Genomic DNA, 14,160 nt, shown 5'->3' with positions numbered 1-14,160 from the left:
GCTCTTTCCAGTGGCAGTACCTGTGTTGACTCTAGGAACTGTTATTTAACACAGACATCTAACATATTTCTTGTGGAGGAATAATTTTTAAATACAGGCATAAAATTCACTTCACTAGGCAGTGCTAATACTCTCTATTACCCAAAGTATAAAGTGTGCTTGAGAACAAATATTTGTAATTATTTCCAGTTCTCTTGAGTTGGATGTTGCATTTGAAAAGTAGTCTATCAGAATGCTTAGTTATAAATAAGTGTTGACACTTTTTTATGGAGTTTCTTTGGATAAAAGCTCGAGGACAGAATGAGTAAGTGTATTTAAATGTTAATGCAATTCTTCATGTAGGTATTTAACCATTTTGAAGTATACTCCAGTTAGCTCTGCCAACCCCATATTTGAGCGGAGAGCCAAAGTCAGATATAGATTTACTCAAGGCTTTCTTAGTACACAGAGATGCTTGATTTCTCTTTTTCATCAAAGCTAGTTCTGATTTTAGCATTGTCAGAAAACAGTTGTTCTAACAGTAAAGACCAGGTATAGTCAGGAGATAACTGAGATTCTAAGGCTTTCACCTAAGTTTCTTTAAATAAAAATATTTAACCTGCTAATCACTCAATTGTGATTCATGACCCATTTTTATTGCAAGTTAGATTTATCAAGTGTGAATAACCAGTAAAGAGATAAATGTGCTCTTTAGTTTTGGGTGTGTTTTGGTTTTTTGTTTCCCCAGTAGTGGGAAGTTCCTGTATAATTGTGAATGTATTTATGTCTGTGTGACCTCACAGGTGTTACAATGTTTTAATTATGAATGTTTGTTGTTAAAGAGGGAACAGATGAATAGCCTTTGAACTCCTGGCATTTCGCATGTGTTGCTGTTCTCCCCAGCACAGTTTGTGGCAGCACCTCTGCTGTCACAGTCACACTGGGAGAACAGAGGGGCTGTTCTCACACCCCATTCTCTGTCATCCCCACAGCATGAGGAGGAGTGAAAAGGCAAAGTGCTCTTAGCTCTGTTTAAGTTCCTCTTCCACAGCAATGCTTTTCTTCATGTATTCTTTCAATTCCACCTCTGGCCTTCCATATCATCGAAGTGTTCCTGCTTGGTGACCTCTCCTGTGCTGACAACCCAACTGATGGCAGTTGTTGTCTTCCCCTTCTGAGGAAGGCATGTCCTTTGAAAGGTAAGTGCATTTTCTTTACTACTTGTAAGATCTGTATGTCTATTAAGCCATATTCTGCTTTGAGACTGAAGAGCATCTTCATGATTTTCTTCTTAGAAAAGTGTTGATATACTTTACTGCAGGTAAAAATCGAGATTATCTCTGTACTTTCTGGTAAGCTCAAATGATTGTTAGTCGGCTGACACAATAATGACTATGGTCTTGTACACAAAGACCTTGCTGTTTCTAGGAGAATCTTTCCCCATCATCACTGCAATGAGGGAATTGTATCCAGCAGTATCCAAACTGTAATGTGGATGTGGTTGAAATCTCTGTCCATGCATGTTATAAATGAGCACACACATGGACAGAGATCCTGAAGGAACAGCTGCATGGACATGGTGTGGGCCTGGCACTGCAAGGGTTCTGCAACTGGGAAGGGTCTCATTTGAATAAAAAGCTAATTTTCTGCTCAAAATGAATCCGGAGTAGACATAGGAACTGTTGGGAGGGGAATTGATGAAGATGTCACAGCTCCAGGACTCACACTTGTTTATCAACTTGAAGTTTGATAGTACAGTTTCATGGTCTACTTCAGCTGCTGTAAAACCACTCTGCAGCTGAAAAGGTAATGGTGCATTTTTGTCCTGCATTGTCATTGCTGTGTGTGGCTGGGTGGGGTTCACTGTCTCTCCGTGTCAGGACTGGCTTTTGCTCCTGCTTGCAGAGTTGCCAGGGTGGGAGCTGCTGTGGATGTGGCCGTCTTGTGAAAAAACATATGGGTTGATAATTCTTCTCTACTATTTGCTTTTATTGTACTATTATTCTCAGGTGTGTCTACACCTGTCAGAAAGGAATTTTTAAAACACATTCACTCACTTCAGAACTTTCTTTGTAATTTTAATTACAGGTTTCCAGTTAAAGTAACAGATATGGATTTAGGAGTTCACACTGAAAGAACTTACGAAGTTCTTCCTGTTGCATGCATCACAGCTGAGTAGCTGCTGCCATAAAATAAATGAGAAGCCCGTGCTCTATAAAAGTGTGCTGCAGCAGTGATGCATCAGGACTTTTGTATTTATGGGACAGTAAAAGCATTTAAGTACATGAAGAGTCCTGTTGAGTTCTGTAAAAAACAATTTGCTGTAAGTTGATGTACTGCTATGTACCTGACAATTCCAGTTTTAATAATAGTGATACTCCATATTTTTGCATGAAAGCTTCTGGAGTTCTTAATGGGGACTAGTGAAACCATCGGGTAGAGTATGCAATTACTGAGAGGCAGTGAGCAACTTGATGTGCATTCACTTTTGCCAGGGGTTTTGGAAATACATGTTTTTTAATAAAGTACATTTGACCTTTCTTTGGCTTCCATTTGGCATGAATTCACAGTTTCATTTCAGTTCTGAAAGTAGAGGCAAGGTCTGTAAACCACAACACATCATTATGCACCAGTCCAAATAGGAGGTAAGGATAGGGGAAATGATTGTTTTGTTGTATTTTACAGATGCTTGACAATACACATGTATTAATACATTTTTAACTAGAATATATACAATAAGAGCATTCCAGGTTGAGAAATGGTCAAAACACGTTGCTTATATGCAATCTAGATCTAAAATCCTGCTTCTGATGAGTAGAATGTGTCAGACCTGGAGCTCGAAGAGCTTTTATCTGAGTTTCCTGTGAGCGCCTCTCTCGAGGGCTCATCAGTGAGTCCTGCTGCAGCTGGAAACCCTCCTACAGCTTCCCTCGTTAGAAAAGCAACTTCCTTGGCTCAAGGAAAAATCCTTTGAAGTAATAATGATGGTGTAATGCATTGATAGAAATTTGTGTGATTCCATTATCTCCGTAATGGGCATTGGTTTGGATAGAGCTTCCCCACTGTCCTTTCATCAGGAATTGGTTTGTTCAGTGCTGAATGTCAGGGTCTGATTTCTTCAAAGAGAGATGTCTGTCAGGAGGTTTGAGAATTCTGCAGTAATCATTGTTAGGCAATGTTCTTTTCTTGAGTTTAAGACAGCTGTAATTATAAACTTTGCACCAACTGGGTTTTTAACAGACATGATTAGAGCAAATATGTTCATTTGTTAGGTTTGAAGAATGTATTTCTATTAACTTTTAGGTAGATCTTTCATGTAGTTGCAGAAAGTGTCTCTGAGTTTATGATGTATTGATACCATTTTTACATAATAATGTCTTACACATTCTAAAGTGCTGCATGAAGCCACTCATTTTTATTTGTGTTAAATCTCTTAATGCCTGTCTGGTAATATTTATATATATATGTTTTCATTAGTCAGTGGAAACCAGGTAATTTTCTAATTTCTCATAAATTGTGAGGTATGTTTGATTTTTCTTTTTAATAATATAAATTATTTTGGTTTAAAATATTTCTTTAAACATTTCATTTGGAAGTATCACTCAGGTTTTGACGATTACATTTAACACGATTGCATTTGGTTTCCTCATCAAAAGTGGAGAACATTTAATATTTATTCATAACAAAAGTATTAGAGAAGCTGTCAATAAATTTTCTGTCATAATTGAATCATAGGATATCTAAATTGTTGATAATATGATCTGCTTGTTAAACAAAAGTGTCTGGAGAAAATGATGGATTAATTGACTGATGGCTAAGGTTTCTCTCAAATATAATGGTTTACCCAGTTTGATTTGATTTGTGTAAAATAACTTTCTCTAATAAACAATTTGCTCAGAGGCAATAGAAGAAATGAATGGTTATCAAACCAAACTTAATTAGTCTCTCCTAGATTGATATTACTTGGGGAGTCTTCGTTTTAATTGTGGAGAGCTGGATACAAAGAGTTTGGTTCATTATATTTTTCCTGTATAAACACTATTGTGTAACTACCTATGGAATATAACATGTAAATTCATTTTAATAAGTGCTTGTAAAGTGGATTAGCTAATTATGCCAGGCTAAAAATGATTCCTTTAATTATTTTACATATTTAACTAGTACTTCAATTTTATTATTGTTAGTCTGTAAACATAATTTGTATTAGCTCTGCCAAACTAATTAGAATATATAACTTAAACAGTTTTAACAGTTTTGTAATGCTCATAATGCACTCTTCTCTCAAAAATACATTCTAAAAATATTTAAATTATGAATAAATTTTTGACATAGGAAGATTTTTATATGTGAGGAAGAATAACTTTTTCTCAAAAATACAATTTCAGAAAAGTTCATATGGCTTGAGACTCTGGAATGTTTGTCAAATGAGGGAAAAATCCTTTCTTTTCCTCAGAGATGGAGTCAAACTAAACATAAATCATTGAGTAACATAACTTTGGGATTTCAGACTGTTAGATTGTCCATGGATAATACAAACCACAAGTACAGTTGCATTTCATTCTTTCAAAGGTTAAGCACATACTTAATTGCATTAGTAGGTGAAAATCTTCATGTTCAGACTAAGAAGAGTTTGTCTTAAAGGTTTCCAGTTAATTTAAGGTAAACAATTTTCTCTTTTCTTTAAAAAAAAAGAATTTTCAAAACATCTGTAGAAGCTTTACAAGGTTTTAATATAAAATGTACATGAGAGGGCTGTTGTTTGAAGCTGAGTAAGTGTGGAAAGCAAGACATTAGTGAAGAGTAATTTGGGTGTTCTTAATTATATTCATTCATGATTAATCTTGGGCTTATAAACCCAGAAATTAATCTGGTTTATTGTTTCTTCTCATACATGAAGTTTTCATTTTGACAATTTGTTACTTTAGTTTTCCTTAGTGTAGGGAACTACAGGTAGCTGAAAATGCAGGGAGGAGACAAGGAACATCTTTCAGTTTTGTCTGTGTACAGTTGCTGAATGTAGGTGTGTGCTGCAACAGAGGGAAGTGGAGCTTTCTGTGCATGAATTGGTGCCGTGAGGCTGACCTGGCACTTTTGTGAGTGACAGGAGCCTGCTGGAAACTGGCACACTGGGCATATCTCTGGAGCAGAAGCAGTATTAAGCAGAACCTTTGGTATCTCGATTAACACGTTCTCAGGAGTTCTCTGTGAGATGCGGGCGCTTTGCTTTTCGTTACCTCCCGTCTGTCAGGCCATCAAAGCACTGGATCTGTGCAGGTGTATTGCATTCCTCACTGGGATGACTCTCTGTGAGTCTCATGAGGATTTGGGGAGCAAGATAGCAAGAACATATAGTAGTCTTTGGAGTATTGTAGGTTGATGAAAACAAACCTAAATAGCAAAGTCTAGCAAGTCCCTGGGCACTATTTACATATCAAACTTTTATCAGTTAAATCTCATTAAAGTCAGTGAGAGTCTCACAACTACCTTGAGGCTGAACTAGGATTCTCGCTTCAGGATTTTGGGAGCTCTTGTTATGTGACACATTATGACCTGAGGTTGTGTCATGGGGAGGTTTAGACTGGCTATTAGAAAAAGGTTCTTTCCCCAGAGGAAAGCTCGGGCACTGAACAGGCTCCTCAGGGCAGTGGTCACAGCACCAGCCTGGCAGAATTCAAGAAGCATTTCGACAATGCTCTCAGGCCCATGGGAGATTTTGGGGTGTCTGTGCAGGGCTGGGAGCTGGACTTGGTGGTCCTTGAGGGTACCTTCCAATTCAGCATATTCTGTGATTCTGTGATCTTGTTCATGGTGACAGGAGAATTTCTCACACCCCAGGAACTACAGGGATTCTGGGCTAATTTTAGAGGTCAAGAGCTAAATCTTGCTCTTCTGTCCAGATTGACAGAATTTCCTCTTCTGGCTTTGGACAAAACTGATCATTGCATTTTTTAAAAATTAAAAGAAAAAAAAAAATTAAAGGTTTTTTAAAAGTTTTGTTTGGTTTGATTTCTTTGTCATATCAACAGCAAATATGTGCTGATTAAGCTGCACTAAATTTTGTTCCTTGTACCTGTGGGTGTCCCTCCTGCTGTGACTCAGCAGTGCAGCAGAGAGGCCACGTGGCCACCAAATCAGATCCAGATGTCAGATTCTGCTGAAAACACCGAGAGCATGAGAGCAGCTCTGTGCAGACAGGTGTTCCTGTCTGGGGTGCAGGGAGGGCATCATAAATGTCAATATTTAACACTCATCAATTTACAGATAAAATCCATTGATCCTGAGGTAGGGATCATAACCACTATTCTGACTAATTGTGGCAAGGACATCATGGAAAAGAGTGTAGCAAGATTGGCAGTTCCAACTAAGATGTGTTGTTTTAAAGATTCTTAGCAATAGTTTCTTTTGTTTGGTAAACTGTAACGTTTTCCTTTACAAATCATTATTTCATTAGGCAGTTTTACTCATTCTGAAATAAACAAAAAAACCAAAAACCTTTGTATATAAAGTTTTGCCTTACAGGCGGGAAATAAGGATTCTTTGACATTTTGCAAACCTTTATGATTCAAGGTTGTTAGTGATTTTAACACAGAAGAAAACAAGTACAGGGCACAGAAAAAATTTTAGTTGAATCAGAAATGGAAGGTTTATCCTAAAGCATTTACATGTTTGTGTCTGAATTGGAGTATTTAAGAAATATTAAACAGTATACACATGAACATAGAAAGTGATCTTGAATATTTAAAATGCTTAAGATAAAGCATGAAAATAATTTGTGTTAAAATTATATCAAACATTTATAATGTTTAATCTTAAAGCAAAGGTGAGCACAATTTTTAGACCAAGTTTTGAAATTGTAATACTGCAGAGATGTGTTAATGTGCTTAGCTGAGGCTGTGTGCTGTTCAGTACCATGGGCACTGTTCTGAACTGGTGTGTTTCACTTCCCTGACGGACACATTCCCATGGTGTGATTCATGCTAAATCTCTGTAATCTCTATTGGCATCCAAGCACACGGTGCATGGTTAGATAGCCACGTATCGAATTTATGTTGGTGCTGCGTTAACATTCCGCTACAACGTATAGCAAAAGTAATGATGGTTATTTAATATTTTTATTCTGATAGTTTCAGCTACAGAGTTTCAACACACACTTAGGAAGAGTTGTGTTGCTCATTGTGCTTCCCAAGGAGTATTTTATGGAACAGTAAATTTCTCATTCAATACTTCATGGAACGAATGCAGAAGGGTTCTCTGCATTCTCTGTTCTCTCTGTTACAGCACTGCTGGGCTGTGGGCCTGGCTAACAGTTTGTCCATGATCTCCTGTCTGCTCGACAAACCAAACAACTTCTCCTTCATGGACCCTTCTCAAGACTCCCATCAAAGTCTTGTGGGAGCAAGGTAAAACTCAAAAAAAAAAAAGTTTGCATATAACAAACAGCTCCTAATTCCCTTGTAGTAATGTTGTTTTGAAAGCCAACCAGAGAGTTATTAATTAGAAGAGTAACAACTTTGATTTTACTGCATTTTGTGGTTTTTTTATGATCTGTGGTAGAAACTGATTGCATATTGTTAATATTCCTAGCTTGATATTAAAGCCTATCACAGAATCACTGTCCTGGTTCCTGCCATACCTCCTGGCACCTGTCAGCGCAGTGACTTTGACCTTTCACGAAGCACAGCTCTGACAGAAGCTGGCCTTGAACTGGTTGTTCTTGCTGAGGTGGGAGCTAACTCGGCTAAAAGTCAAGCACATCCATATTGCTTGTGCAAATCCACCTGCAAGACTCTTACTGTCTTCATCGATTTCTAGGCAGGTGCACAGAAAACACTCCTAGTTGCACAGTAAAAGTGTGCGTGAATAAGTGGAGCTGTTTGCACTACAAACTGGGAATGCTAGGCAAGTGCCTGGTGGAGCAGCTCTCTGTGGTGGTTTAATTCCAGCCCCACACAGCAGCTCCCTTGCTCCTGGGACTGGGGAGAGAAATGGAAGGGGAACAGTGAGAAAACTTGTGGGTTGAGATAAGAACAGTTTAATAATTGAAAACATAATAATAATTGTAACATAATAACAATTTGTAATGAAAAGTAAAATAACACAGAGAAATAAACCCCAAGAAATACAAATGATTGAATGGGAACAACTGCTCACCCCAGTTACTCCATGGGTATAGTGTGTGCCAGTCCCCAAGCAGTGGCCTCCTCCCAACCTCCCCCCCCCGTTTACTACTGAGCGTGGCATCCTGTGGTCTGGAACAGCCCTTTGTTCAGCTGGAGTCTGCTGTCCTGGCTGTGTCCCCTCCCAGCTCACTGGTGAGGTGGGATGAGGAGCAGAAAAGGCCCTGACTCTGTGTAAGCACTGCTCAGAGATAAGGAAAACTTCCCTGGGTTATCAACACTGCTTCCAGGGCTAATCCAAAACAGCCCATACTGGCTACTGTGAATGAAATTAACTCTATCCCCGCCAAATCCAGCACGCTTGAGGTGACAAGACTGAAAATTCCTTAGGTACAACATTAGAAAAGCACAAAGGGCTTCAGTTTTGTCATTCAGAACAGAGGCAGGATAGAGAGATTCTTTCCTCACCCTAACACCTGTGAATCTCTCATTTATGTTCATGCTTTCTAAACTAGAGCAATCTTTTCTATGTCAATTGGCAAAGTGGACCAAAACTTTAAAGGTAACCTGCTGGAATAAATTCCTTTAGTTACACCAAACCAGTGTTTACACTTGGCTGTCTTGGTAATTTATTTAAGATCTACCTTCGTGGTTTATTCTGTAGTTACTTGCAGGCTTCCAAACCCTACAGTTTGGTTCTACACTGGATGGTTTCATGCTTTCCCTCAGGGTATGAGGGATATGTTTAAAAGACTGAAGGAAGTAGTTAGTTTTAGGATTGTACTTGATAAGTTTATGTATGAAGTAATATGGTCTGGTTGCCTGAAGCAGCAGTTAGAAAAAAAAGCCCTGGGCAGCCTCTTTCAGCGCTGTGTTCTGCATTCCTCTGTTGATGTATTTATATATTCAGTGGTTTAAAATACTGCATAGATAATTAGCAATAAGTTTGTGTTTGATTTAGGGGGTCCTTAGGATGTCTTTTTGTTACCTGTATCCTGGCTTTGTATTCAGCAGCAGCTGTAAAAATAATCCTTGCTTCCTGGATGAAGTTCAGAATGAAATAAAAACAATCCTTGTAATATTTCAGTTATATAGTAAATGGCATTTGGGGGTAAATAGAGGAGACGACTGTGAGCTTTAATGGAAAAAGGATTTTTAAAAGGATTGTCTCAAACCTAGTACAATAACTCTTAAGGTAAGGAAGGGGGTTAGAGATGCAAAAGTGAAAGAATGCGCTCTTACCTGTTGCCAAGTGTTTTTTCATGTATGCATTACAGCTCTTTTTTGTAATGGTCAGTATTGCCCTTGTTGTGTTCTGTTTACATGTCTGACTTCTTGTTTGGATTTTACTTGGTGATTTGGTATTAATTTTTAATGTGAAAGCACTTAGCATTAGGAGTTTGACATTTTGTCTGACCTTAATCACCAGGAGGATCATGAGAGGTTTATTCAGTGGGAAGAGAATTGTTACAGCTCCGACAGAAATGATGGGAAATAAGTAAACAGCCTTTTAAATCTTCACCAGAAATCAACAGAGTTTAAAGATGATGGACGTTGGTGTTTTTTGCTGCTTAAGGACTTCAACCTTTTACGGGAAAATATCTTCTCCGAGTGTCAGCGTTTTTTTGCCCAGCACCATGAATCACTGCTGCAAATAGAACACTCTGCATAGAGCACTTCATCATTGTTACACAGATGATGTTATAGATCTGTATTTCTCTGATACTGCAGATGGCTTATATTTTTACACATGGAGGTGTGGTGCTACTTCACAACATTGCTAACTAATGGATGGTCAGCAAAATAATTGTGTGGTTTTGATAATGTTTAAACTGACAAACTCCTGGTTTTTTACGATTCCGTAATTGTAAGGGCTGCTATTTAGAACTTTTTCACTTTTACCTCTTTCCCTGTGTCTATTGAAAGACCTTCACTTAAGTGAGAGTTCTCAACTTTTAGTAACTGGGAATAAGAGCTGCTCTGAAGTCTTCGTGTCAGCATGCCTTCAGAGTCAGGCAGATTTTGAGCAGTAGCAGAGCAAATTGTGTACTTTGGCTTTTCATGAATGATTTATTAGATGTTAGGCTAGTACAGTAGTTAGCAATATATCCAGAAACAGCACTATTCAGACCCAAGTATTTGTACATTTGCATCATCATAAATCATGTGTTGTGCTATTTGGGGTTTTATTATACAGTATTGGATTCCATTTTAAAACAGCTAAGTATACAGTAAATTATATTCAAATATAGTAAAGTTGCTGTTAAATAGTAATTGAGAACTTGACTTTCAAGCTTTCAGTTAATTTGTTTGCATCCTTATGCAGCCATTTACTCTGAATAAAGTGAAGGGGATTTAATTTTGATTTGTAGAGAACCTTTTGTATTGAAAATAACTGTAGTGACTGTAGTTTTATGCTAATATCTAAGCATGCCACATATACTCTTAGACAAAATTGTCCCTTAAGACCTCGTGATATGAAGTGATCTTTGATTTAAGGCTGCAGTACTTTGGCTACAGCTGTGTTCAATGATTATTAAACTGGAGTTATTACATAGCAGCTGATGGAATTTTTTCCATAGTTTATCTCAATTGATTACCCGTATTGAGTACAGAGTGGCAAAAAACATTTTAAACCGTTCCTCCTCGTGCTCCTGGTGCAGCAGCCAGGCCCTGCACTGCGCTGGGCTTGGTGCTCCCCCGGGACTGCGGGATGGAGCCCCGGGATGGAGCCCCGGGATGGGCTGGGATGGAGCCCCGGGATGGAGCCCCGGGATGGAGCCCCGGGATGGACGCGGGGTGGAGCCGGCGCAGAGAACGGGGCAGGAGCCCCGAGGAATCTCCCTCCTGGAATCTCCGGGGTTCTTTACCTGCACGGAGAGGGGGTGTGTACATACAGGCAGCGTTTGCGTTGCTCCTTATGCAGCTAACTCATTGCAGAGTGCCCAGCTTTGAGAACAGCACCTGGAAGGGAAGGAAAATCTTCCAAATAGGACAGCTCTGTAGACATTTTCCTACCTTTCATCCACCGTGGGGATTATGATGGCAATAGGAAATCTTGCTTTCACTTAACATAAGACTAAACTAGCAGAAATGGCAGGGACATTTCAGGACACGAACCTTATTTTTGGATTATTTTAATGTCCTTAAGTACAAATAGTCCTTTTTAATACGTTGTAAGACTCAGCAATGAAGCATGGAAAAGGGAAATAAGCACATAATGTCCACTCTTTAGTTCATATTAAGTAGCTTGGTCAATCTGGTCCTAGATTTGCCACTGTTAAGTAGATAGTTTTGCTTACTTTGTAGTAGATTTTTATATATTCAGAGATTTCTTCTCTGTGATGGCAGGCCGAAGTTTTGCCTTCACTTTTCTTCCATTGTTTTAGGAGGACAGATACAGATACTTGACACTGGGTCAGAGACATTTCTTTAAGGGCCAGAACTCTGGACTTCTTTGCAGGTTTTCCCTGGACAGCAAGCACTTTTCTTCATTTTTCAACCTTTAAGCATCATACACTTTCGAGCATTTTAATATTTGCCACATGCTAATGCTGAGTATGGATTTTCTTTAATAGTCTTTTTTTGATGATTTCATGTAGTTTTACTAAAGATGAATAAGCTTTCTATGCATCGATTAACCAGTGAATGCCACAACGGCAAGATGTAAACTTTATTTTTTTCAATTTATTTGTTGCTTTCCTTTTTTAAACCCCTTTATGGAGTTTATGTTACCTGAAAAAATGTCACCTCCTTTGGCCTGTCCCATTGCAAATGTGAAGTAACAACTGTGTGAACGTTCACCCCCTCTGCTTTACCTTGCTTACAGCTCCTAGAGAGAGTCCTTCAAAGCAGAAGGGATGTGCAGCAGGGCTGTAGACATCTAATGGAGCCTTTCCTGGCTGCCTGGGGAGCCCTGGGAATGAGGGCTGGGATGGGACAGGATCGATTGCCATAAGTGTGTGGGGGAGGGAGGGGACAGGGCTAAAAATGCTGGGGAGGTAAAAGAGCTTTTTAAATTAAGGATGCTGCTGGCACAGGAACAAATGGATATGGCTATCAAAAACCTTTGGTTAGAAATTCAAAACATCCAGGCTCCTCCAGAAAAGCCTCCCAGAGGGGGAATTATGGAGAGAAAATTATCACCAGATTTTGAAATGAAATTTCAGTGGTTTATAAAAGGATTAAGGGACATGGTTGCCTGTATTGGTAAGAAACTGTATTCGGCATCCACGAGATTCCTTCTAGATATTTTAGGTCTCTTTAGAGACTTTAACTGTTCTTTAACATGACTGAATCATGTAGAAGTTAGTTTTGCATTTCCCCTTTTAAAATCTTGTATTAATATTTGTGAATCTATGAATATGGAGTACAACTAATAAGATTTCTGCCGCATTTTTCTATCTGAAAATAACCGCTAAATGACATATTGTCCATCTGGAGAGCAAAGGAAGGTAGGACTTGTGCAGAAGGGAGTGGTGCTCCTGCCGATGGCGCAGCCTTGCTGAGGTAGCTGGGGAGAGCAGCTCAGGCTGCTGCTGCTCCTTTCACTGCCTGGTTTCACTTCCTGATCCCTCAGTGATTGCAGCTTGCCTAAGGAGTGCACTGCAGTCAGTACTCAAAAGAGGATTTTACTGCTCTACTGTGCTCTGTAATGTAAGTGAAGCTGAGTTTGAGCAGGCTCTGGCTGCTGTGCAGTGCCCGCCCTGGGTGGCTGAGGCTCTCTGTGACATTGCTGTGCTGCCTCAGTGCAGCTGGCACGGAGACAGCACCGAACAAAGCTCTCAGTGCCTCTGCAGCACTTCCCTGCTTGCTCTTTTCTGGGGTAGTGAAAGTGGGTGTGAGAGTGAGATTCTGCAGTTGCTGTAGTGCTGAGTGGGAAACTTGGTCCAGTGGTTCCCCTGCTCTGTCATTTTAGATTTTTGTTAAATTGTAACCCCCCTTCTTCTGCACTACAACTGTGTGCTGTGTGTGAGGTGTGGAAGAAGGTCTTACTTTTGCTGATCTTCTGTATGAAATCATTGAACTGTTCATTTATGATGTAATGCTTGTTTTATCTTCCCTTGCCTTATTAGCGGCTTGTTACAGTAATTTTCAGATGTCTTTAAAATTCACATCTCTTGTGCTTGTGTATCATTAACGAGCCTCCTTTGCTGCACATTTCGATTCAGTGTTAGCAGAGAGGGCTGAAAATGGAACCAAGTGTTGATCCTTCCTCAATGGTAATTTTGTTGGATATTTATCAGTAACTTGTTTTGGATTGACACACAATTACTGATCCCTGGATTTAATAGAATAAAAAATGTGAAGCAAAAGGCACCAGAAAGAACACGCAGAGCAATCTGTTCTCTGAGCAAGCAGGACCGGCGCTGTGACTCTGGCACTGCTGCTCAGAGGGACAGGGTGGGTGCCAAGGGTGGTGTCAGTGCCACTTGTGGGTGCTGGAGGTGCTTCTCCTGTGTCAGGGAGCTGCTGGGATCACGCTGTACATCTTCATTAGCCAGGCAGGCACAGCAGCCTCGTGTTTCCCATGAGCTGTGGCTGGGCCATAATTAACCTTGTGAACCCGGATTTGTAACAGAATGTAAAATCAGCTTAGGGTATCAATTACAGTCACACTCCATTGATAGCTGCCAAGGAGAGCTTCTTAGGAAGAAAAAGACATTATGATTTGCTCATTTCCTCAGAAAGCAGCAAAAGATGTTACAATTCATTAAATCATAAATAATAGCTAGTCCATAGATTTAATATCACCTTATTTTGGTGCATTACTCACAGGTCATGGGCCAGTACCATGTCTGTCACTAGCAAGGCTCACAAGTAATTTTATTATAAAACTGAATTAAGAAATGTTTTATAAAAAGAAATTAATACCCTTTAAAATGAGGGAATTTTATCAGTGTTTTGAGTTTTTAATGTAATCATCTTGATCTATGATGCAAATGCTTAACCATTACATCTGTGGAAAACTAGTTTTACATAATTTAGGGACTTCAGAGCCCATATATTTGTTGTAACTTTTAAGCATAAACATGAATTAAAAACAGTATTTGAGATTATGATC

General features: G+C 39.2%; 1 long non-coding RNA gene across 1 annotated transcript in view; it reads left to right on the top strand.

Moving 5' to 3' along the window:
- Positions 1-860: 860 nt before the first annotated feature.
- LOC138118278 (uncharacterized) overlaps positions 861-14,160 on the top strand; it is a 30,290-nt gene continuing 16,990 nt past the window's right edge. The window contains exon 1 of the long non-coding RNA XR_011155075.1: positions 861-1,178. This is a non-coding gene — a long non-coding RNA (uncharacterized lncRNA). The remainder of the gene's footprint in view (positions 1,179-14,160) is intronic.

The sequence above is a fragment of the Aphelocoma coerulescens genome, chromosome 13, assembly GCF_041296385.1.
Source record: "Aphelocoma coerulescens isolate FSJ_1873_10779 chromosome 13, UR_Acoe_1.0, whole genome shotgun sequence".
Lineage (NCBI taxonomy): Eukaryota > Metazoa > Chordata > Aves > Passeriformes > Corvidae > Aphelocoma > Aphelocoma coerulescens.
This window is presented reverse-complemented; position numbering and strand designations above follow the sequence as displayed.